Below are 26,304 nucleotides of genomic sequence, written 5' to 3'. Positions count from 1 at the left end.
GAAGCTGGAGGCTCAAAGCCTGACAGAGGCCTTGGCTAGCACAAGTGGTATGGTCACTTACTGCACAAATGTGCACACAATCGAATAGATGTTTTCAACAAATGCACAACTAACAAATGCATGCATAAATAAATATAAAACCACAACTCATCACCACATCATACTCACACACCTCAAATGAACTACTGAAGACAAAAGTCTCCAGGAGGTGTCATCAGGAATCAAAGCCCACAGCCAGTGGCTGGAGACAAGATATATCAAGTAAAAGACAGACGTGTGGTGTGAGCTAATTAAATCAAGTTATCAGCTGTGAAGGAGCATCACCTTTTTTACTTAATACCCTCTCCCTTTTCATTTTTTAATTATAAGTGAGCCTGGCTTGCGGTCCATTTCAGTGTAAGATCCTAGCAGCATTATTGATCCAGATTTTGGTTTTTTTACCTTTGCCGTACAACCCCTTGCTGCCTGGTTTGTTGCATTTCTTAACCCCATGTGGGTGTTTGTTCTGAGGATATATAGTTGGTGGCATTTCAGAATAAAACTGAAGTTAAATGCCTGTGTCATCATGTTTTGTGTTCCATCCATGTGTCTACACACTGTTGACCAACATGATAATAAATGGGAAACTCATAATACTAACACTTCAGTGCTTTCTTCACTTGAAAATAAATGAACTACAATTAGATACATAAAAACAATCAGACTGCAACGAACACTATTATCTAAAATGCCCTACCATCAAATTGAGGAAAAAAAAAACACCTCAAAACATCACAATTATATCAAACTTCATCCAAAGCAGAAATTCTCAACTCAACAAATAAAAACCATAAAAAAAAAGCTCACCACACCTAGAGACAGCAAAGCTTTATTAGGCACACATCATGAGTCGATACTCGAGCCCAAAGACAAGTGCTCCAGTGGAATCCTGATTTTTTGTACAGCCCAATAAACACATCTCCATTTAAACCTCCTTTTTTCTTCTGCATAAGCCATCAGCCTCCTATTACAACTAAACTATTATAACTGATCACAAGCTCCCAAAAGTTCTTAAATAACAGCACTCACAGTATTCACTACCCCTGACAGCCTAAAGTGCCAACGCCCAGATAAACAAACAACGTACCTGAATACAAACAAATAATTTCGTTCACAGGCCCACCAAAGCACCAGACGGCTTTTATCTAGTACTTTTTTCAGGCAGATATAAATTATCATCAACAAAACAAACGTGATGGGGTGGGACTTGAGAGCAGTTATCACCCCTTTAGACTTAATTCAGTCCAGTGAAATATTCGAAACAAGGAATATCTACCAAGGCTAAACATCACTGAGACAGCCCATTAGCAGCAAACATCCTGAAGCAAGAGTTCCCAAGACACCCCACACATAAAGAACCTCAATACCAGCCAATCAAGACAACTATTTTATTATGCACATTTTTTTCCTAGGTTACATTATTTTGTTCCTTCTTGATGTTTTCTCTTATTCTTTTTTCTTCAATGCCAAATTCTTATTTGGAGTTCTACCCTTTCTTCTTTTTTATTAACTAAAGCCCTTATACATCTGCGGAATGACAGAGATGCTTTATTTTTATTTCTTCTTAATAGGTTCTACTGTATTAAAACAAACACATTGCGTGTGACCCACTAAGTTTAACAAAAAAATCTGCAAGAGTACATAGAACAACATTCAGATTTACCTTTATTAAATATGCAAAGGCTGGCTCCACATCACTTTATAACAGTTAATAAAACTGAATGGCCTGATCTCTGAACAAAACGGTTTGTTAGAATTTTTCGCTTTCTTATCATTTAATCACTCTAATCTGTATCCCTCATTATGCTTAATGCTTCTTCCTGCAAGACACCAGTTCTTTAATCCCTCGCATTCACTAAAGCAAATATTCAAGCTTTCAAAGAAGCGAAAACAAAATTTCATTTGCTTCCACACACAACCATGACTGGACTCAAGCAGCGGCGGCGTGCGCGTTCATCGCGCCGCCACCACTCGAGTCCGGCCATGGCACAAAAGAAAGAAATTAGATAACATTAGTACTACCCTGTGAGGCACAGTTAGTTACTCCCAATAGTGTTCTTTTTGCTTGCAATGCAGCTGTTTTGGGATTTTACTAATTTGTATACAGACACCGCTTTGACTTATTGGCCACAATATTAAAATATATATATATATATAAAATAAAATTACTTGGCTTTAATTTCAATACTACAAAGAAGCTTCCAAAAAATTTACTTTCTTCTGTGAGATCAAGAGAAATCACCATCCACTATGGCTAATACTGTAAGGCATAACAAACTATGCTTTGCTGAAATCACAAATAAGCAAAAAAACATGCAACTCATCTCCACAAATGCATACATTCAGGACAACTATTTTGAGCCAGCTGCTAACACAAGCTTAGAACTATCATTGCCCATGTGAATTACGCTACCAATTTAAAGTGGAGTACTGCACAGCGCAACACCACACACATCACATAAACGTAGACAAGTGCAAACATAACGTGATGCGTGTCAAGCCACCAAGCAATCCATCTTAAATCATGAGCTAACGTGCCCTTAAACATATGCTCCTAAACTAATAATATGATGCAATTTGCGAAAATACAACTTATAATCCATGAAAGCAATGACGTCGGTAGGTTCATGCGGATGCTGACCAGAGAAAATTTTACACTGATGCAAAGTGTAACACTGGAGTCAGATTTCAAATGCATTTGAGAAGCAAGTCACACAATCCATTTAACTAGCATCAAAACCCTCTGGACAGATGGGAAAAGGAAGAAAGGAGGTGGAAATTTATTTTGCATGGAAGAGAAAGGCAGTGGCAAGGCACATTAGTGCCCTTTCACACCACTGAATACTTGGCCAATGCTACATGGAAAACAAGCACGCAAGCACACATAATACGTGCCAAGATTCTTCTCAGTCCTCCAATGGCAAACTGATAAACGACATGCAATGAGCGTTGAGAGGTGCTCTTTTCCTCAGCGCCGATAATGCACATCTCCGGAGGCGTACGATAAGCGCCTGCAAAATGCGAAGAGCACCCCCTTTCTTTACTGCAAGTCTGGAGTGTAACAAGCGTTATAGGCTGTGGACCTTTCTTGCCTCTCCACACGTTGAGCAGCAAAGAAACATGCAAAATGAATGGATGTCACTCATAATTTGGATACAGTTTAAAGCTCAGAAAATAAGTCCAGTAATGGCGTACATTCACTATTATGTGGCAAAAGTTATGGCTATGCTGTAGCTCTTACATTTAACTAGTTTCAGAAGCATATCACAATACTGTCACCAACACATGTAGCAAACAGAAGCACAACCGAGCTGCCCTTTTTTAATCAAGCGAAACTCGAGACAGACGAGGACGACGCTCAGCCACGTGCCAAGACATTCGGTTGATGAGGAGCAAAAGTTCAGAATCGGCCTGCTGCTTTCGGGCTAAGGTGGACGACGTGATAACACCGAGGAAAGCGGTACCGTCGTCGCAGCCGTCCGTGTGGCAGGGAGTAGGGGTGCGGGACAGACAGTCAGTGTCACTGTGTTTCTTGCCGGACTTGTGCACGATAGTAACATCAAATTCTTGCAACCGAAGGCTCCATCGAGCAAGCCGACCCGATGGATCTTTCAGGTTTGCCAGCCAACACAGTGAGTGATGGTCGCTCACGACACGAAACGGACAACCGTACAAGTACGGACAAAATTTCAAGACTGCCCACACAACAGCGAGGCACTCCTTTTCCGTAGTTGAATAATTAACTTCAGAACGGGACAAAGTGCGAGTGGCATAAGCAATGACGCGTCCTGCACCGTCCTGCCACTGAACAAAGACCACACCGAGGCCGTTACTGGCATCCGTGTGCAGTTCCGTGTCGGCCTCTTCGTCGAAGTGGCCAAGTATAGGTGTACATTGGAGACGGGACTTGAGTTCCGTGAAGGCTTTTTCCTGGTCGGGGCCCCAAACGAACAGTTCGGCGTCTTTTGTCAGGCGGGTCAGAGGCTCAGCGATCTTGGAGAAATTGTGAACAAAGCGACGATAGTACGCGCAGAGGCCGAGAAATCGATGCAAGCTTAATTAATCTTCCGGTTTGGGGAATGAAGCGACAGTGGCCATCTTTTCTGGGTCTGGGCTTACACCTCGAGCGCTGACAATGTGACCGAGAAATTTCAGCTCATTAAAAGCGAAGTGGCATTTTTCGGGTTTTAGAGAGACCAGCAGATCGGATGGCCTCGAAAACAGCACGCAAACGTTGCAGGTGCTCGTCGAACGTTTCCGAGAAAATTACAACGTCGTCGAGATATACGAGGCATGACTGCCCCTTCAGGCCAGAGAGTACGGTGTCCATCATTTGTTGAAATGTGGCAAGGGCCGAGCACAGGCCAAACGGGAGCACTTTAAACTCATACAAACCGTCCGGCGTAATAAAAGCGGTCTTCTCACGGTCTTGCTCGTCAACCTCTATTTGCCAATATCCTCTCCGGAGGTCAAGTGACGAAAAGTAAGTGGCATGGCAAAGGCGATCGAGGGAGTCGTCTATGCGCGGCAGGGGGTACACATCCTTTTTCGTGACGTCGTTGAGGCATCTATATTCCACGCAGAACCTCAAGGTTCCATCCTTCTTCGCGACAAGGACAACAGGCGAAGCCCACGGGCTCGTCGACGGTTGGATAACATTGTCCTGGAGCATTTCTGTTACTTGGCGGTGGATGGCGTCACGTTCTTTGAAGACACCCGATAAGGACGCTGACATAGTGGACATTGGTCGTCGGCAAGTATAATTCGGTGCTTTGTTAGTGGCGTCTGTTGGACCTTGGAGGTTGAAGAAAAACAATCGCGGGACGAATTGACAAGATTCTCTATGCAGCGTTTCTGACTGGGCAAGAGGTGTGGGTTCACATCGGTCTGAATGGCTGTAGACGTCGCATTGTCGAGGTCTGATGTGTTGGATAAAGCGTACTGGATTGTACATTCTCCAAGTTCTTCAAAATAAGCGACCATCGTGTTCACCGTCAAATGTTGGGGTTCACACGTGAAGTTTGTCACTAACACTTCGGCTTGCCAAACGGACAAGTTCGACAAGGCCCGAGAGTGAAAAGCAGTGACATGTTAGCTTCGACAATGCCACGTGTGCCGGTGCTGTGATCACATTCGACTGTGACGAAGTTGCTCGCCCTCGGAGGGATTGTTATGTGGTCGTCAGAGACGCGCAACATTGTTTTCCGGAAGTCCGTGTTGGTATCAACGGCTCACTTGGTTGAAAACGATACTGTGAGCTGCTCTTGAAGGTCTATAACAGCACCATACTCTTGCAGAAAATCCATGCCTAGAATCAAATCTTTACAGCAGTCTTTTAATACGGCAAAGGTGCCAGTGAAAGTAAAACCGCAGATCTCTATGTGGCAAGTGCACATGCCAATCGGCGTCATGACGTGGCCACCGGCAGTGTGCATCATTGGCCCAGACCAAGGCGTCAGAACCTTACGGAGTGTCGTTGCTAGCTGGCTGCTCATGACGGAAAAATCGGCGCTGGTATCCACAAGTGCGATCACATCCCAATTGTCGGCGGTTACAAAAATTTCCCCGGAAACAATGCGTTCGCAGCCCGTCGGTAAGTTCGTCGGATCGGGTCATCGCCACTCAGGCCGTCACGTCAAATCGTCGGCTGGAGGCTGTTTAATCCGAGACGTAGTGGCGGCCTCACCCCCAAAGGTCGCTGTGTTTAGTTTTCCCGGTGAGGGGACGTGCCTCTGAATTGCCCAGAGGAGGAGTATCGACTGGGTGACGCAGACTGCCTCGGGGATGATGATCGCGTCTACCGTTGCAGTGACGTCGGGTGCATCGCGTTAGCAGCCAGGTATTCCTCAATTTCATGTGGTCTTTCTCCATAGCGATGTCGAGGCGCGTTCGGTAGAAATCCTCTTAAGCCCATTCTCCGGTATGCGCAATTGCGTAGAATGTGGCCAGGCTCGCTGCAGTGATAACAGAACGGCTGTCTGTTGGGTGTGCGCCACAAGTGCACCTTGCTGATGACAGGACGCTGGTCTTGCTGCAGCTCGACGGGGTGCAGATCTTGTTGCTGCTTAACGGGGCACAGGTAGCGAGGCGGTGGTCCGGCAACGGGGCAGAATGAATGTGTCTCGGGGGCATGTCGACGTAGGACATCATTATAAGTCATAATGCATGGCTCTGGTTGTGGTGCTGGTGGTGGCTGCACCGCTTGCTGGATTTCATCACGAATGACGTCCCCGGTAGAATAATTCACTGCAGGTGGTGCATTCAAGTGGACGTTCTGCAGTTCTTTGCGGACAATGCTCCTTACAAGCTCCCGCAATGCCTCGTCCCTAGCTGCTGGCACAGACGCGCAGTAGGTTGTGGCCGCTCTGCTTGCCTGACGGCTGTATTGGGTACAGCGTTCCTGCAGTGAACGTTCCATGCTCGTAGCTTCTCTTGCGAAATCTGCAAGTTCTTGGAGGGTCACGAGTGAGGCCAGCGAACAACTGTTCCTTCACCCCGCGCATGAGGTGCTGTGCTTTCGTTGCTTCGAGCATGGTAGGGTCGGCCCGATTGAAAAGTCGCGTCATGTCCTCGACAAACATGGCCACGCTCTCATTTGACTGCCGAGACCTCAAACGGATTGCTATCTCTGTGTTTTCTTTGCGCGTACTCGAGCTGAACGTTGTGAGCAACTTACGGCGAAACATGGCCCAGTTGACAAAGGACGCCTCACAGGTTCTCAAACCACGTCTTGGCCGAGTCTTGCAGCGTGAAGTACACATTCATTAGCTTCCACTCATCCCATTGGTTGAATGCGGCTACACGGTCAAAAGTGGCCAACCAGTCTTCGACACCCTCGAACCGGTCACCGTTGAATGATGGCGGTGATCGAGGTGCGAGAAGGACGTACGGTGGGGCGTTGCTGGAATGCTAACTTGTCTGGCTGCCCGTCGTAGATATCATGGCTCGCAGCGGTGTGGTCAGTGGTTCGAACTCAGGTTGTAGGCCTCGGAGGCGACGGCTCGCTTTATGGACGAGAGTGGCGTCTGAGCGTCGATGGGCAGTGTCACTGATGTCTTCGGGGGCAATGTACATGTGATCTTATCCTGCACAATCCACCAAATGTCACCAACACACATAGCAAACAGAATAACCGAGCTGCCCTTTTTTTAATCAAGCGAAACTCGAGACAGACGAGGACGATGCTCAGCCACGCACCAAGACATTCGGCCACTTGGTGGCGCTAGAAGATGGGCAGCGGTGTGGCAATATTTAGTAGCACTCCCCACCTCTGATGATACACAATGCAGCCACCTTGAACATCTTTTTGAGGCATGAAAAAAAAAAAAAAGACACACATCTCGACTTCTGAAAACTTTGGAAGTACCTACGTTCACAAGAGCATATAATATATGACGCTGAAGCAGCACTGAAACAGGTCTTACAGTGATGCATCAGTTGAAGTGTGCCATTAATTAACAGAGTGCCCGACACTAAAAAAATACAGTTCAGGAATATTTCGAAGGCAAGTTTTGGTTCGGTTTATTTGGTTCAGAGGGTTTAACGCCCCAAAGTGGCCCAAGCTATGAGGGACACTGTAATGGAGGGCTTCGGATAATCTTGGCCCCCTGGCGTTCTTTAAATTACACTGGTGTCGCTTAGTACACTGCCACCTTGCATTTCACTTCCACTTAAATAAGGCCCATTGTGACACAATAAGATGCCAAGAAGCATTTACCTAATGCAATGCTGACCTTCACCAAGGATTCATGCCTTTCTGCAATCATTTCTTTTTTTTTTAACTTTATAACATGCTGCTCTGAGTGAATGCTTTGACAATGACAGACAATTCCTTCTTCCCTTAATCTGTGTGCAGGCCTTTACCACATTAGGTCTTGAAAGAAATGCAGGTGTCTGCGTGTAAAACAATTTTAAATGCCTGGCTGTTTCTCACAGATCACAGCTGGAAAAAGGCGCAGGCCTCTGAATTCCAAGAGGTCTCTTTCTCCCACCTGCCAACAGATATAACAGACTCATGTCCTCAAAGCGAGGTAGATACCCCAATCAGAAGAAATGTAAGAAAACTACACAGCTGAATACTGTTTAAGGGCTCAGTTTTAAAAATATATATTAAAACTTAAACGTTTCACTAAATGTTTGTTACCAGTTTGTTTTGTAGGATTTAACACCCCTAGCGAGATTGGCTGTGAGGGACGAATTAGTGCAGGTCTCATGATAATTTCCACCACCTGGAGTTTCAACATTTGCTCGTATCACAGTTCTGCAGAAAGTGCAACCACTAGAGCTGTTGTGATACTTTTCTCGTGACAGCTGCTCGCATTGGAAAACATTGACTGCTCTGAGTCTTCCAGGCTTCGGAGACATTCTGGTGTGCCAGTGGCAAGGTTTATAGACCATTTTACGACCTTTGGAGAAACCGGTTTGATTGGGCTGTTAAGGGGGAAAGTCGTCAACATTTTCCTGTGCTACGATAGCAGCCCAGCTCCCAAATATGACAGCACCCTTCACCCCTTTGTAAAATTGTGTATAAAATGCAGCATTTTTACCTGACATAGACCCATGGGCACTGTCATCATGAGGCAGTAGTGCCTGTATTAAGCATTTAATGTCAATTCTTCGTGATTTCATTTTAGTACACTATGACAAACAGGTGACACATCCATCTTGAAAATTTTGATACTGCAAAAAGCTTTCTTACTTTCATCGACCATTGCCCGAATAATGCTGAACGTGAGATTACATTGCTATTAAACATTTTTGCCCAGTGTTTCAAGCGGCTAGATTTTAACGGTAAACTACCTGTTGAGAATATGCTACAGTATCTGCTTATAAAATTAATCTCAACTGATGATGAAGATGGCTTTATAAACGCTCCAAGACAATTTTGTCTCCACTTGCTTAAAATTAGTTTTAACAAGTTGGTTAACCACCTGTTTCCTGCGGACTGCCCCAAAGAAGCGCTTTGTTCCGCAATGGAAGGCCATATTAACCACTGAAACCAAGTGTTGCAAACTCGAAAAAATACAGCTAGCATGCTGTTAACTTATCACTACATGGAGCTTGCACATACTGTTTGACATCCACATGTTCACAGGAGCCAGCACTTTCTGTTCAAAATGGTCGATGCCATTGTAAGGAAGCTGTGCAAAGAATATGGGGGCGTGAATTTGAAACTTCCAGCTTACATTGAACGACTTCTAGCCTCTCATTTAGAGGAAACTTTTGCAGAAAAAATAGGAAAACTTTACTGGATCAAAAACTGTCTGCTGCCTCTGGGCTTTCAAGCTGGTTCAAAGGCATCTGGGTTGGGTCTTTCACTCAACTCAGTAGCCACACAAAATGAACGAAATGCTAACCGTTGCCACTTTTCCAACGCAGCGACAAACAAAAAAAAAAAGTTTAATAAATGTTCAACGTCGACTTTTGTACATCAGCCAGCATAATCAGGCAGTAATGACTCTTTTTTCTCTTAATTTCTTTGTAATATGGGCACTAAAGGGATAAAGAAAGATGTCCAAGGGCTATGCTTCTAAGCTGTCCATGAAAAGAAAATGAAAGGCAATGGTGATTCTGCATTCGATTTCAGGTTGGTTCTTTTTGTTTGTATCACACAAGCTATCAAAGTTGTGCAAGAAGAACCTGTCCTCTAGCTTGTGCGTGTGGTTGAAGCAGCAGCATTGCAACCTGAAGGTTCAATGACGTTCCACTGACAAGTGGCAATTTGTATTTTGTGCAAACAAGGTGGTGCTTAAATAATAGCCTGAAAAGTATGATAAGCATAATATGTTGATGCACAGATCACTATACGCAGTGCCATGACTATAAGTGTGAGCCATTACTCAGTAAGCACACTGTTAAAGCAAAAAACATGACAGTTATCATGTACGCTCAAATTTGATATATGAAAGGAGTGAGCAGAATGCATCAGTGGAATATCAGTCAACTTGTCAGACAAAAAAATATCACTCTCGGTGGGCACTAGGACATGCATGTATTAAAGGCGACCCAATTTTTATATGCATGTTTTCATTTCAAATGATGAACTAGTAAACATGGATCACCTTGTGGTATTTGCTTACGGCAACCCTTGAAGCAAACAACGGCATAAAACTCTGTGTCAGCGGTCATATTGCATTCTTTTCACCTCACGTGATCTGAACATCCATTGCACGGCACAGCCATGAATCACATGGTTAAACCGAAACAGCATCAAGGAAGCTATTTAACAGTTGTAGGCAAACACCACAGTGCGATTCATGTATTCTAATGTCTAATACCCCAGTCAAGCCTGCAAGTTAAAGTGCACTTACGCATAGTGCCCTTCGCAACTAGAGACTTTACACTAGGCAATGCTAAACAAGAAAGCGGAGTGAACTCGCATAAGCACTCCTTGATGTGAAACTGGAAACTGAAAAATAAGTTTTAAAAAAGGAATTGGAACTTCCAAGCGTGAAATACATAGAACTGCTTTTTAAAGTAGTAAACACTCAAAAAATGCTTAAAATTTGACACCGGGCAATGATTCAGAGACCCCCTATCAACAAACACCTTGAACAATAACAGACCCCCTAACTGATAACGGCGTAGCTGCAGCGGCGCACCATGCCTAAATTTGAAGTTGCGTACACGGTTACATCACAGCCTTTTATGTGATATTTTGCCCATTGCTATTATAAAACAATTCCTCAAATGAAAATATGTACAAAACATGTAAAATCAACTTGTATAGATTTCTTATCGCATAATACATTTGTGACGAAGAAATTTCTGCCGCCGAGGCTACGCATTCGGCCCTCAGTTTTGCAAACGCACTCCGACCTGAGTGCACACTTCGGCAAGTGCACTTATGTTACACCATTTAGCAGCGTAGGGTGCACTTTTCGTAAGTGACACTCGTCGTAAGTGCACTTTATTTTGGGCACTTGACAGGGGTATAACACATCATTTGAAAGAAGAAAACATGCAACTTTTCCTATATTTTTTTTTCAGCAGAACAAAAAAAGGTCGTACAAAAATAAATGCACAATCAAATATATGCACAGAACAAACATTTCAGGCACGATAATGCGCAGATACAAAGAAAAAAAACCCTGGTTAAACTTTCTCCCGCATGCTTGGGCGGCAGAACTTTAACATGAGAGGCAATATCCCTACACAAAGGAACTCTCGTATAATCCTTTTTAGAAGTGGAAAAGCGCTGACTGTAATTAATGGGGACATCTCTTCTGTTCAGCATTTTTTACATCCAAAAGATAGCATTTGGCAACCATAACTTGTTCTGTTTATGGGCATCTTTATATTAAGACCTTTGGTTGCATACCAGCTTACTCTGTAAGTACATTGTGCAAGCAATTTTCATATATGCACTGTAAAAATTTAAAGTAGTAAACTAAAGTAGGAACCTTATTCAATGAGCCCAAGGCTACGTATGTTGTGAATAACTCTTTAGCTAGGTGCCTGCACCAATCCGCAATAAATTCACTTTCCATTTTAGATCCATTTGGACTTCCAGCACTGGTCACTGGTGCTGGGTGACGAAGCTGCAGCTTTAAAGCACCTGTGGGAAGCGACTGGACAATAGAGTACAACTGGCCAATTCTTTGCTAGTTCTGCAAGACCATTGACTGCTCAGCACTGCTGCGCCGGAAGCCGAAGGAGGTTAGAAGGCATTTCAAGGCAAGGGCATATTAACAATTCCTTCCCAATCCCTGTTCCAGGAATGAGAGCCGTCAGCTGGGTTGTTCTCATTAGTGCGAGCAACCTTTGCCCATAATATGCTGTTACACATCAACACCCTAAGAAGCTATTGGACACTTGTTTTGATCCAATGCAAATAGAGCCAGTGATATCTGTAAAGAACGCATATTTGCGACAAAATTTATTATGACCGGCAACCAGCCTAAATTTTTAACAGCAAAGAACTAAATGTAGAAGATCCTCGATACCGGTGCAAGATTTTATTGAACGCCCTCGAGCACTACACACAAAACGCAACCGAGGTCAAGCATCGTGCTACGAATGTTACAAGTTTCAGTCAGTCTATGTAACAAACAAGCAGATGACAAAATAAGCACTCTCAGGACTCGACCATAAAACAAAGCAGAATGACAAGCAGACGACTGTCGCTCGAGCAGCATGATCGCGGCTCACATGTTTGTTGCCGATTTGCGCTCCGCTTCGCCAGCAGTCGACGGCGCTGTTAAAGAATTGGCCGAGCGTATACCTCAGCACTGGCTGTATCACGCAGCCGGTAATTAGCCGATGCATGCGGCAGGCAAGTGGTGACTATGGCCACTCGCTGTTTTCGTAATACGCCATGCCAAATGAAATGAAAAATGAATAACGGCTCCTAAAAGAATACGACCCTATGAGTTGTCAACTAAAAAGAAAGCGCAGGCCGAAGAACAGCCTGTAGGCCTGAACCTCAACAATGCCTCGAGCGGAACCGCAACACCGATTAAGTGCCGACGCGCTTAGGAGCCAGCGCACGTACAATGTGGCGAAACTCCCCGTTGTTGCGCGAGCGGCAGCCATTAATCAACGGAGTGCGTCGGTCGACGGTCGCATCTCGACGATGCACAGGGCGGTTAACCCCGGAGACAAGCAGGCCAGGTCCGGCGAAAAGCGACCGCAAAATCATACGACACTGCGTTCTCTCAAGCAAGAGAAGCGCCAAGGAAACACGTACCAAGAAACTAGCTTCGTGGTGATCACAAGATTCGTGTTCTCGAGACGTATCAAGCTCCTACAACAAAGACACTCAGCCACGACGTTCAGAAAAAACGCAGCCGTGCGAAATGTTGCCGAAGGGCAAAGTCGAAGCGAAGGCGCGCACGCACCTTCGCGAAAAGTTGTGGCACCGAATGAACGTGCTAGCACGAGCTCATTGCAAGCGCAGTGGGAATCGAGCTGCGCCTGATGAGAATTTTGAACGTCCCGGGCGCACTCAGAAGCGTTGCTTCGAGTTGCGACAGGCAACGAATGCGCCAGCAACAGCGGTCCCCGGAGGCAAGCAACTCAAACAGGAAAGCGCTACTTTTGCCACTGCCTTGAAAGTTCCACTCACCTCGTATTGTTTGCGCCACTTGGGCGTGATGTGTGCCGCCAAATGTTCGGTGAACTTCATGCTGTTTCTCGAGCCAGGCGGTGTGCCGCGACGATTGAGCCACTAGGGCAGACTTACAATTCAATGTGCGTGGACGCGCGACGCAAAGCAAGCTGCCTGCCACTAGCAACGTCTGCATGAACTAGTGGCGCGAACGACGACGCTCGGGCACGCCGTTTTTCAATGTCGCCGCCAGATGGCGCCACTGCAACATTTACTAGTCGACTTTTCAATGCTTTCTTGCAATAGTGCGACATAGTACCGATGCTTTTGAGCGCCTATTCAGTAAAAGTGGTGATTTTTTCCCTCTGCCGACGTATGTGAACCTCCACCCATGATAGAAGGCGTTTCATTCGACATTATTCGGGTTTTCGCTGTTGCACTAGGGGTGAAAGGTGAAAGCGCTTTTATTTCGCTGGCGTCTGCTACAGCTCATGCGGGACGAGTTATCGCGCACTGTAAATCATTACGGCACATTAATTTGTACGGGACAGATATTTTTCTGAGCCCTGCAGAGACCGCTTTATTACAGAGCCAACTCAACTGTCAGCAGCAGACTGGTAGCAGAGTGGCCAGGCATCGTGCACACGCACGGGTTCTCGCATCTCTCCAGCCACGTCGCAGTAACCCTTTAGCCAATAATGATGATCATATTACACTGCGCTATTCGGTATCCACTGGTAACCAAGAATACTCATTTTAGCGTGATATCTGCTTAGCGTTAAGAAATTTTGCCAACTGGTAAAGTGAGGAGCAGCTTCAGGCTGTTACTTTTTTTTTTTTTTGACAAAGTGGTCATGAAAAAAAAAAAAATCCTACGCTTAGAAACGAACCATCCGGCGATATTCTGTGGCGTCACCATAATTCTCTGTTCACAGCAACAATATCTGTTATAAATCATCGCTGTAAGCCAGGTGCTAAAATCCTTACATCATCTCATATGCAAAAAATACATACATGAGGAGGGCAGAGCAGTTTTGTTTAGGTACTTCACAAGGCTTCTCCACTGCTGTTTTATTTTATTTGAGTGCACATTGGGACAAAAGCCATCAACAATGAGTTGTTTTGTGAAATTATTGACTACACAAACAGTCCTAAGAGCATCGATCTGCTCATCTTCAGGTGCTTTGAAGCTTGACATTGCGCTGGTTAATGCATTTTGTGAAAAAGTGCATGCAGGTAGTTAAGCGGTGATTTCAGCTGCGCCAATTTGACAGTGGTCAGAGCACCCAGTTAGCAGGTTTGCTTGGCCAGTAGCATACAGAGTATCAGCTGTCTGCTTGAATTTAGGGAGAAGCAGGTCGTAAACACATTCTCAAGGTCAGCCACAAACTGGTATCACTCGGGTGCAAAAAACCTCTGTTGTCTTTAAAATTAGTAAAATTATCGAAGTTTAATACATATGTGACTTATCTTTTTCTTTAAAAAAAAGATTAAAGCCTTTCTCACAGTTAGTCCAAGGTCAATGTACAACTGGTCGCGCAACTTGGAAGAAAACGCGTGCAGCTGCCTACTGCCAGCGGCATCAACTCGATGATGAGGGCTCCTGCGAACTGTGAGGCAAATTACTAGCGCACAGAAAATAAGATCTGCCAGAACTCCAAAAAAATTAGAAAGTAAACATAATATTCGCGCTCAGGAATGAATGCAGTTTTTGTTTCTTGCGTAAGAAAAAACGTGTCACATTTTTAATAATTTTTTAACTTGTTTCTAACGGCCTCTCCCGGCCACTTATTATTCGCTGCGTAGTTGCCCAACGCTGAGATATGGCTAAGACCAAAGCTTTTAAAGCGGTAGCGTTAAGGAGCTCGTGTCGCAGAAAAGCCGGTGTCGTCGGCGTCCAGTGAGCGATAAATCCCGGCATGCACTTCATAAATAAAAAGCAAGTTCCAAGATGGGCTGGGTGGGAATCGAACCAGGGTCTCCGGAGTGTGAGACGGAGACGCTAACACTTAGCCACGAGTTCTTTTTTTTTTTTTCTGACATTGTATTTATTACACAAAAAGGGTTATGTACACAGACTATTTACAATTCATTCAGCCATTGCTGAGATGCACAACAGAAGACAACTTTTTAAAAGGCAGGCAAAAATAAGCACCGTGTCACCAGCGGAAACCAATCAGGTTGAAAGTTATTTTCATCATAAGTGTCCTTCAGTTGCAGCATCATTCTGCTAAAATGGAGTCTAGGTGGAACAACAGGTTCAGCGTTGCGATCCGACATGCGTGTCTTCCACAAGCTATGAAGTCCAATAAGGAAAAAAACATGTCATATGGTTCGTAATCAGATTGTGTAACAGCAAGATACCGCACACTGTACGAATTTAGAACAAAGTCTTTCTTTAGAGTTCTTTGCAGCACATCCCAAAAAAGAATTGCGTCTTTGCAATTAATGAAACAGTGCTCAATAGTTTCGGGCACATCACACAAACGGCAGTTTACAGAAGATACAAAAATATTTTTTCTATGGAGCCATGTGTTAACAGGTAGAGCTTCGGTATGTAATTTAAAGAAAAATGTTTTCGTGCAAGGAGAAATCTGCATTTTGCGCACCCTTTTTAACACATCATGACCTTTAAAGCCAAAGTATAAAGAACGATACAGTGGTGGCGCAAAAAGCATTGCTACCAAATTCTTGTATAGTATCTTGCGCGAAACAGAATATAAGTACTCATTCGAGAATCGTACTGTCAAAAACCTCACCGAAGCATAAACTTCCTGCATAAATCCTAGTAACTGCGGGCGATCAGTAAAATCTGAAGAAACCACTAAGTCGGGAAGCAAATTCATGAAATTAACAATGCTCTAATAATCGGATGTGAACAATCACGAAAAAAGAAGAAACGGGCAACTAACTGCCTTACATACAGATGCACTAAGCCGAGCCCCCCTGCACAAACAGGTCTGAATAAGGTTATCACGCCGAATCGGTTCAAAATTGGATGACAAAATAAACGTCGCAAATATTCGGTGAAGGCGCTGGATGTAATGCCTAGCACAGTGGAGGACCTGAAGCACATAATAAAGTTTTGTCGCCAAAAACATGTTGCAGGCCTGAGCCCGACCGAATATTGAAAGCCGATAGGGGACAAATGTATTAGCATAACGCTGGACTACTGGAACGCGCTCTTTCCAGTAATTTGAACTTGACTTAAATGCATGCAGTGGAACGCCTAGATATTTAGGTGGCACACATGACCATTCAATTCCTGCATATAGGGGTGGTGTTGAGCCCCACGAACCAAACCAAAGGCCGGAACTCTTGGAGTGATTCATCTGAGCACCAGAAACAACGCCAAATTCTTCTATGCTGGATATAACTTTTTCTATGCTTGGTTTGTCAGTGCAGAAAAACGCAAGATCATCCGCATATGCAAGCACACCTCATTTCCAAGGAGAGGGAAGCCATGGATACTACTGTTATGTAAAACGCTCTGACAAAGTGGTTCCAAGTAAAGAGCAAAAAGCAGTGGAGACATCGGACAGCCTTGCTTCACAGAAGAGTTGATTGGTATGGGGTTTGATAGGTGGCCATTTACAATTAGGCGAGTCGAACAATTTCTATAGCAAAGTTGCACCCCCTTCAGTACTACAGAACCAACGTTCGCTCGTTCCAGAAGAGAAAACAGGAAAGAATGACGAACTCGATCAAATGCTTTTGCGAGGTCGACCTGAAGTAAAGCAACCTGATCGTGAGAGCAGGAGCATGATTCGAGGACTGTGCGCGCAATATGTACATTACTTTGTATGGCTGGGCCCCTCAAGCCGCACGTCTGGTGAGGGCCAATGAGAACCGACATTGCGAACTGTAGGCGATTTGATAAAATTTTGGCGAAAATCTTGTAATCCACATTTGCCAGTGTAATTGGTCTATAGCCTTCTACTGAGCGTAATTTTTCTTCATCAGTACTCTTTGGAATTAGGACTGTGTGGCATTTTGTAAAAGTCTCGGGAAGGGCTTCTAGATCAAAACTTATCGCGAAGACATCTAGCAGGATAGGAACAAGAACAGATTTAAAAGCTTTGTAAAATTCAGAGGAAATGCCATCAGGACCAGGCGTTTTTGAGAGAAGTAATTGATCAATTGCCACTTCTACCTCTTGCTGCGTGAAAGAGCTACTAATTACAGAACAACCATCTTCTGATAAAGGGCTCACCAGGGATGTGAAACGCGAGATGTTAGAATTTCTTACAGGAGGAGTGGCACTAAACAACATCGAGTAATAATCCACGAATGCGGACGTAACCTCATTCGTACTCGTAACCAATGTGCCATTACGCATAATTCCCGGAATCAGCTTTGCAGTCGCATGATGACGTTCATCAAGCAAAGCTTGCCGCGTCGGCCGTTCGCAGTGCAAAGCACGCTTGACACGAGATCGAATTAGGCACCCCTGTATCGTTCCGCATCATGCCTTTGTAACTGACTTTTGACACTAGCAATTTCGTCCGTATATGATCCAGGGGATTCACATTCTAGCTCATACAGGTTACACAAGTTTTTGTTAAGTGTCTCCTCGTGATGTTTTCTGTAGAAAGATTTAATTGAGCCAAGTTCAATTGCTATCGCACGTACTTCCTGCTTGAACATTTCCCAAGCGGCGAACAATGGTAGATTTCTGGAAAAACATGATTGGAGCTGTGAGCGCACACGAATGATAAATTCTTGATCATTTACCAGCGATGAGTTTAACTTCCAAAGTTCCCACTGCGGCCTAAACTTTGAATGGTCATTGCCGCCGAGCCGGGCTACTACCATGCTATGATCAGAAAACGAAACCGGTATAGTTTCGCAAACAAGCCAGCGGGAAACTAATGTACAAGATGCATAGATCCGGTCTAGACGAGCGTGAGAATGCCCCTGAATGTGGGTGAATGATCTAAAAGCACGGCAGGATGCCCCTGTATCAACCAGTCCCGCATCTTCTGTAACACGGAACAAAAGTTCCCCACTCCTGTCACTGCGTGCGTCTAGACTAGAACGATCTATGGGGTTGCAAACACAGTTGAAGTCACCCATTAGCACAAGATGTCGGTCACAGTCAAGTAAGCTGGCTATGTGTTCAAAAAACTTATGCGCTGTGTCACAGTATTAAAAGCATAAACATTAATTATCCGCCATGGCTTCCTAAAGAGTAGAAGATCGCAACATATCAACCGACCCTCGGCGTCGATATTATAACTTAGGCCAGTACAAGGCAGCGTCTTTCGCAGAAACAGAAAACAACCTGCCGACAAGCCCACAGCATGCGCAACAATGACATTAAAATCTGCCAAAAAGGGCTGTAACGCCCTCTCGGTTTCCTCCTCTCTCTCTATCTTCGTCTCTTGGACTGCCACAATATCTAGACGCTTGCTGTGCAAAAGTCGGCGAAGTTGCATCTGTCTCTGGCGAGACCTAAGACCCCGTACATTGAGAGTTGCAAGCACTATCTCTTCAGAGACCGCCCTGGTGACAGCACATAGTTTTGTCTACAATTCTATTTGCCTCTCGGAAGACGGCGAAGCCGCCTCCGAACCACCGCCAGGCCTCCTCGACCGCGAACGCCGGCACTTCCCTTTGTGCTTCGACGCTCGACCGCGACGACGATGCTTGTTGCCAGCTTGATCGTCCTCCTCACTGGACTCGGAGGCACATGATGCACGGCGTTTCAAGACCGGCTCGTCGGCAGCCGCGAGCCCGTCAGCCACAGGAACTTGGCTCTGGTCTGGACATTGTTGCACAGCAACGGCCACAGGGGTCACAATATCCGCGGTGACATCCGCTGGGTGTTCGGGAACGATTGGTGGATCGTCTGCGGTTGGCTCCTTGTCCGAAGCTTGACACGACATCTTGTCCAAGGCCTGAGACGCTTTGTTCTCATTACCCTCGGACGCATGAGCAGTATTTTGTTCCTCAGTATTCTGTGGAGTAGCACTTGAGGACTCGGCCACAACGCCGACAGGAAGGTCGCCAGACGCATCAATTATCTCAGACGCGTCCATGATGTGCTCCCGTAATGCTTCGTCAGGAGGCCGTACTCGGTGCCGAAGCTTGTCCGCGTATGTAACCACACACTGCTCTGCTGTGTGGCCGAAACGCCGGCAATCTTCGCAACGCGGCGTACGGCAGTGCCGACGAATGTGTCCTACACGGTTGCAGCGGAGACAGAGAGGTGGTCGGCCAGGTATCAAAACGAGGCTCTGCACTCCACACACAGTTAGCTGATGTGGAACGTCACCAACGCTAACCCCTTCGGCAAGAGTCAAAGTCACATCTCGGCTGAGCGTCTTCATCTGTTCCATATCGGCAACTTTCCAGGTTTCCCTCGAAATCGAGGTGACTTTGCCATAAGCTTGTAGAGCTTCACAAATAAAGGAGTCATCCAAGCGTTCAGGCAGCCAGAGAAGTTTCGCCTTTATCTCCTTCGGTTCTGGATCCACAACAACACAGCGACGGTTCTTAACTAATAGATCTCCACATGAGACTAGTTTTGCTTTAGAGTGCGCCGATTTACATGTAACCATCCAGACATGCGACATTTGAAATTGTCCGATAGAGCTTATTTCTTCCAAATCCACCACGTTCCGAAGGGCGTCTCTGAAGTCTTGGGCACGGTAGGGGCGACCGGCGAGGTCAGCATGCAGAAAAACAGAATCGACGACAAGCTTACCAGTTGGGAAACGGGGAAGGACAACACGATAATCATTACTGCTGGCATTAACCTGAGCAGTACCTCGGCCTGAGGCCGATTGAACCTTTGTAGCGGAGAGCATCGTGAAACGTTGCCCGCGCCGCTACCGCGCGCACCACCTGAGGCGCACCACCTGCGCGCACAACTCCAGCCACGAGTTCGATGCTTGAAAGCGGTACAAAAGCGCTTCTAGTGAATGCGGTGTTGCCTTAGAAACATGCCGTAGAACGTTATACTACAGTGTATATCGGTAATTATGAGCATGTTAGTTACAGAAGTCGCAGTTACACGAGTAGCGAAGTACGTTTCCGCTACATTTCTTCTGCGCTCTGCGCGCATGCAGAGCCATCTTGCGGCAAACACAGAAGAACCCCTCCTCGCAATGTGCGGCGCTGCCCCGACACGTGGCGCGCCACTCGCCCCTGACGTTTCGCCGTGCACCCTCACAGGTTGTAGAATCAAGCGTCTTTCCTTTCTTTAGATCACTATCTTCGCTCACCCGCTTCTCCCCTTCGGGCCGCGCGGGTACCGGTGCGAGGATGCCCCAATACCTTTGCGTTTAGTAAGTTTTCTCGACGAGGTGCAATAACGCTATCGCGTTCCACTCTTGAAGGCGAAGCTTAAGCGTCCTCCAAATTTTTTTCATCCGCGGAATGGGTGCTTCATCGGCCCCGGTTCAACGTTCATCGTTGCGTGCTGCGTACAGAGTGGGTTATCTGTAACAAACAGTCAGTATTTCATTCTGCTGGTTGTGGTAGAGCTTTACAGCAAGGCGAAGACTGTCTGTGCTCGATGAGAAACTGAGTGCCGGTGCATGTGCACATTTCCGGACGATGGGACAATGCTGCGTCACAGCTCGGCGGCTCGGCTCGGCCTCCCAGGCACGTCGCAAAAGTGGTGGCTTGTTTTACGGATACACGTCTGCATGAGCGGCGTATCGTTGCATGTTTTAATTGAGCGGTGAAGGTGAGATTTTATTGCCCCCAAGACGCGTGTCGCATTGCCCAAAGCCTTCCGTTCCGCTCCCTTTGCTGCATGTTTTGCTTACTGCGTCGTATTACCGCACCAACGTTCGCTGAACGTGCTTTAGCTGTTATTACAGTGATGTTCCTATTGTCAATGGGATCTTTCTCATGAACATGTTAAATGCTTAAGTTGTAAATTTGTAACCTCTCATTGACTCCTTTCAGTGGCAAATGAAGTGCGAGTAAAATATGGGAATCATGAACAGGGCGAGATTTATTAGAGCGAAGCTATATCGTAGATATTTTCACTTTTCAGACGCATTAACTTCTAAATACTAGCAATCCCAATTTGAATTGCTTACCTAAGCTCTTACAGGTTGGCGTTCTAGCGCTACCCAGAAAACCATATTATATTCAATGGATATTCAATGAACATCCATAAATAGATATCCGATGTCCATATGATGTTTACAGAAGTTGATATTATGTTGACATAACATCCATGGAATGTCCATTTTGACACTTGTGGACGCCCATATAATGCCCACAGCATGTCCACACACAATATTGATGAGACATTAAATGATATTGTGTGGATATTAACCAATATATTTTTTGGTGCTGCGAGTTGTGCATTAGGAGTACCCTACTTTATAATAAGCGAGTAATTGCTCAATAATGTCCACCCAAGCACCATATGGCTCCACCTGGGTGGATATTATTGAGCAATTACTGGCTTATTATAAAGTAGGGTGAGTGGGCGTTACTGTGCAGCTACTACCATCCTGCAAATATACTTCTCTTCGGGGGAAATGCCCTAAATACATTTAGAGTGCACTAAGTAATTGATTCCATACTTTGCAGCAACAGCTGAAAATCACCAAGAAAAATTGTTGTTGTACAGTCATGTTTATTTGGTCATTTATGTTTTATTTTGCCTCTGTGATATCAAGTCCGGGGTGCACATTGATGAATGCAAATATACAAATGCACATATATAAATACATGACAATAGTAACGGCAGCACATTTATCACAAACATGAAAAAAGTAGAATGGTGGGTATGTTGCAAATGAAGCATGTTCATTGATGCAATCTGAGCTTGGTAAAATGAACTCAGCAGCAGTCGCAATGCACTGGCAGTATATCCTAAACAAGCACACTTGTGGAGACAGCACTCTATTCTTCACAAAATATTTTGAAAATCCATGGCAAAAACTCATATTGTAAGCACACTGCAAGAAGTGGTAAAGACAGCCCTTTTAATATAAACAGGAAAAAAAAAAGTGAAATGGTGGGTATGCTGGAAGGAAACTGTTCATTAGTGTAATTACACCAACAATATACACATACATACAACGTAAACATATGCTGGGCCTTGCAAACAGTGGAAAGGATTTTGTTGCAATCTTCCAGTGTTCACGGGGCAACATTCAGCTTAAATTAAAAAGCAACATGTGTAAGAAAAAACATACAAGACCACCAGGGTGTCACTAAGTATGACAACTTAAATGAAAGGAAATTTCAAGGAATGAACACAGGAAAATTTTAGATAATGTTAAAAAATGATTAAACTCAGAAAACTGCAGCTGACTCCCAAACAAGAGCAAAAACATAGCAAATTTAAAGATAAGAACTTTAATAGCTATCAAAACCCAAGCCCTTGAATGCCTGCTATATATTCGAGAGTAGCAATGAATGATGGGCTCTTGGTAGTCTTTCACCATCACAAGACAAGGCCGGAACTGCCTTCTAGAGCTGCGCTAGGAAGCTGTCCACTTTACTAATAAGAGGTAATGTATATGGTAGGCGGCAGGACTGCCCTGCAAAGTGTTTTATTCAAGTTCAGGCTTTTCTAGACACCCAAAATCGCATCTGATTGCCTCTAGCTTGGCTGCCATCCCTATAATGAACAACAAGTCCCACACGCATGCTTCTTTCTAGAGGCAAAGAAGCGGCACTGTGTATTTTGCCCACATTGACGGTTCAATCATCCCAGCTCGAACTAAACATCGTGTATTTTTAGCAATGTATGCCCTCAACCGAAACGATAATCGACTGGTAAAGTCACCGCCACTAAAATTGCACAATACCAGAAACGAACCCTAACACTTTGTTTGCCAAACAGTAACATCAACACTCACCATTTTAGCTGTTCTCCCGCACAGTCGTCTGGTGCTTGGCCGAATTTGGGCGCGGGACTACGTGAAGCACACAACAAAAAGGCCGCCGTTGTGAGAACAACACAAACACGCGAAAGAAAAAAAAAAGAAACAAGCGAACGAACCACCACAACAACGCAGCAAACTGAGGCGGCTGCCACAGCAATGCTGGCGGTGGCGCTAGCGGCGCGGCCGGTGGCGATGACCGTGGCTACTAAGCTGCCAGCTCTGTTGTTGGTTCTCGTTTCGGAACTCTGGCGTTTGTGACTGCGCTCGTTTCGGAACACTAGCGTTTGGGACTGTGAACACAACGTGAGGAGTCTCTACAAAGTTTGGCTTTCCGCACGTGTTGGCAGCCATGAAAAAAAAAAAAAAAAAAAAGAAATGCGCCAGTCGATAGCCTAAATAATTCCTTCAGAAAAAAAAAGGACCAAACATTGAGTAAACATCTCTCCGACCTTGTCTCTCCCCTGTATGAGACGACACATGCGCAATATGTTTGTGCTATAACTTCAAGTTAAATATACATCCACTCAAAGCTTTTAAGCACTTTTCCTAGATTTCTATACACTGAAAGAACATCCACGAAATAATATCTTTAGAATATCCACTAAATGATTATTTTCATCGAATAATCCTCTCAATATCCACACAATATCGACAAGTGACATTGGACATTAGGGCTATTTGTGGACATCCTCTGAATATTCATGGTTATCTGGGTATCGTTAGTTATTCCGTTTGTTTTTGTTGTTCTTTGACGCTGATATGTACCGTCTTTGCCAAAAGTAACCAGGCTGCTCCGAAGGCTGCCGGAGCAAGCGCGCGGCCGTGTGGCGGCGTTGCGCTCTCTGTGGCTTATCGGTGCTCGTCAGCTCCGAGGGTACAACAGCTGACGCATAGAGAAAGAGATTGCTGACGCAACTTCGCACCCTCACTCTCGCCCGTTGGATGATAAAAACTAGGCGCGTATGATGTGCGGGCTGCGGTTTCACGCGTGGGAAGCCTGGTTGTGCCCAGCGAGGGCGCTCAGTACAGCGACGGGGCTATTTGCTCTTCTCGGCAACTGCACTGAAGCAGATATAAGTCGCGTTTCTCGCTATATAGTTATGCGTGCTTGTCTTTTGTAATCCGCAGTTGAAACGCACCAGCACGATTGCGCTTTCCTGCGTGTTTGAGGCGCCTGCACATTAAAGAATGATAACGCACCTCGAAATTTCAATATGCTTTCTCCGAAGTGTCTTGCGTCCTGCCACTTTACGGGCCGTAACTCCAGTACAAAGATATGAGAAAGCTTGTGAAACTTCTGAAGCCGTCTTATATCTCTTTTAGGCATGAAAAATTGTGTTAGCCCTTTAATGAGACTGTGATGATTGATTCTAACAAATTCTTACATTTGCTTGTGGGTAAGCTTTCGTTTATGTAACTAATTATAATGAAACCCTCCTCACGCTTAGCTATTAAATGCACATGATTACTTTCTCGTTCGTGGAACCCTTATTTCAGGACAACGCTGTCTGACAAACATAGCACATATTCGTCTTAGAAACGAACATCTAGAGCTCATAGTGTCTACTATCACCTGCTTTTCCGCAGTTGCCGAGAAGAGCGATAGCCCCGTCGCAATAGTGAGCGCCTTCGCTGGGCGCAACCAGGCTTCCCACTGAAACCGCAGCCAGCACATCATACGCGCCTAGTTTTTATCATCCAACGGGCGAGAGTGAGGGTGCGAAGTTACGTCAGCTGTTGTACCCTCGGAGCTGACGAGCACCGATAAGCCACAGCGAGCGCAACGCCGCCACACGGCCGTGCGCTTGCTCCGGCAGCCTTCGGAGCAGCCTGGTTACTTTTGGCAAAGACGGTACTTTGTTAGCAAGATCTTTTACCCTTTTATAATCTCACCGCGTCTCGTTTGGAGACCTACGCTCAGGTGATTTTGTTATCACGAGGAGTTCATGAAGACCGTGACGAATGAGCGGTGGTCTATGTAAGTAATCGTGAATTAATAAAGCCTGGCTTTCTATGCAGCAGAGCTTCACTCATTTATGCCCTTAGTGAAATGCCTCAAGCCATGTGATTCTATCCATGTGCTTGCCGAATTCACTTGAAGGCCCTTGTTCACAAACGTGCCCGAAGAAATAAGCCCCAGAATTCGTTTACATGACGCGCGACGAAAGACTATACTCCGTTTCATACATCAGGTGCAACGCAGCGAAAGCTACGCAAGTAGTCCGCAAGAAAAAAAAAACAGGAGGCGTATCCCTACGCGCTCGTTCTGTAGGCGAATGGCTCCTGCCGAAACGGGCTCTATTCCGAGCATACACGTTTGCAATACCATGCTTCGCATGCTTAGACATATTCACAGAGCAGATCTTATAGAAAAAATGCGCACCAAAGAACCATTTTCTCAAAAAGAGATGCGCAGCGCGGAGGACACAGCCAGCGCCATCTGGTGGCACAGCTGGCAAGGTTGCGGGGCAACAAAACGCGGCACGAACAAAAACGACATAAAAAAACATACAAATTAGCCGAATCCGACCTTTTCTCCCTAAAAAAGTGCTTTTTATGAAGTTGATGGTAAATGTAAAATTTATTAAGCTTGCAGACAAAGCAACTAATATTTTCTGTCGTCAAGAGCAGGCAATATTTTTTATCGCGGATGCGGAGAGCGCAAACAAGAGCTGTAGCTTTGGTAGTGTTGCACTTGATGTATGAAACGGAGTTAAGGGCTAACGACGACGGAGGCAGAACGATGCTATGATAAGGTGGTTAAAGATGCCGTAACATTTCAGTTAACGTAAAACTTGACAGTAGAAATCCATGTCAAGTAAAGTTGGCTGAACAGTTACGGTGTCCATTTTTCTGCCTTATCCGAGCATCGTTCTGCCTCCGTCGTTGTTGGCCTTGTTTTTCGTTCATAAGTAAAAAGACAATCAAATTCCCCGCCAAAAGTACGTCACTGTGACGTCACAAGCAACGTCACGTGTTTGTTGTGCCTCACAGTTCGCAGGGAGCGCCGGGAAACTAAAGCCTCGCTCAGAGTCGACACGCAGGCTTCTATAGGAGTTACGCTACCATTTGTTCTACCATGGTTAGTCTTCAGAATGCATTTCCTATACAAGGCGTTTGATGTCGGATTTGAGGTAGGATAGAGAGACCACAATTGTATACAGCTGCCAGCCAACTGGCTCACCCCAGGCAATTTTTTTATTTTGAAGTTAAGTAATTAGTATTTATTTTTCTAATTCACTAACTATTGCCTTTAGACAATAGCTGGGTTTGCAGAATTTGAGAGCACCTTCTAAAATCTCCATTCCATTTATTCCCGATAAAGAAAGTCTCATCGTTTTTCCAAGCTCT

General features: G+C 45.2%; 1 pseudogene; it reads right to left on the bottom strand.

The window, feature by feature from the left end:
- The window catches only part of LOC146183970 (solute carrier family 53 member 1-like), a 93,887-nt pseudogene extending 80,611 nt beyond the window's left edge, over positions 1–13,276 (bottom strand).
- Positions 13,277–26,304: the final 13,028 nt, after the last annotated feature.

Source organism: Amblyomma maculatum, chromosome 7 (assembly GCF_055883805.1).
Source record: "Amblyomma maculatum isolate TAMU_Amacu chromosome 7, ASM5588380v1, whole genome shotgun sequence".
Classification (NCBI taxonomy): domain Eukaryota; kingdom Metazoa; phylum Arthropoda; class Arachnida; order Ixodida; family Ixodidae; genus Amblyomma; species Amblyomma maculatum.
The sequence above is the reverse complement of the archived record's forward strand: the minus strand, read 5'-3'. Positions and strand labels throughout refer to the sequence as shown.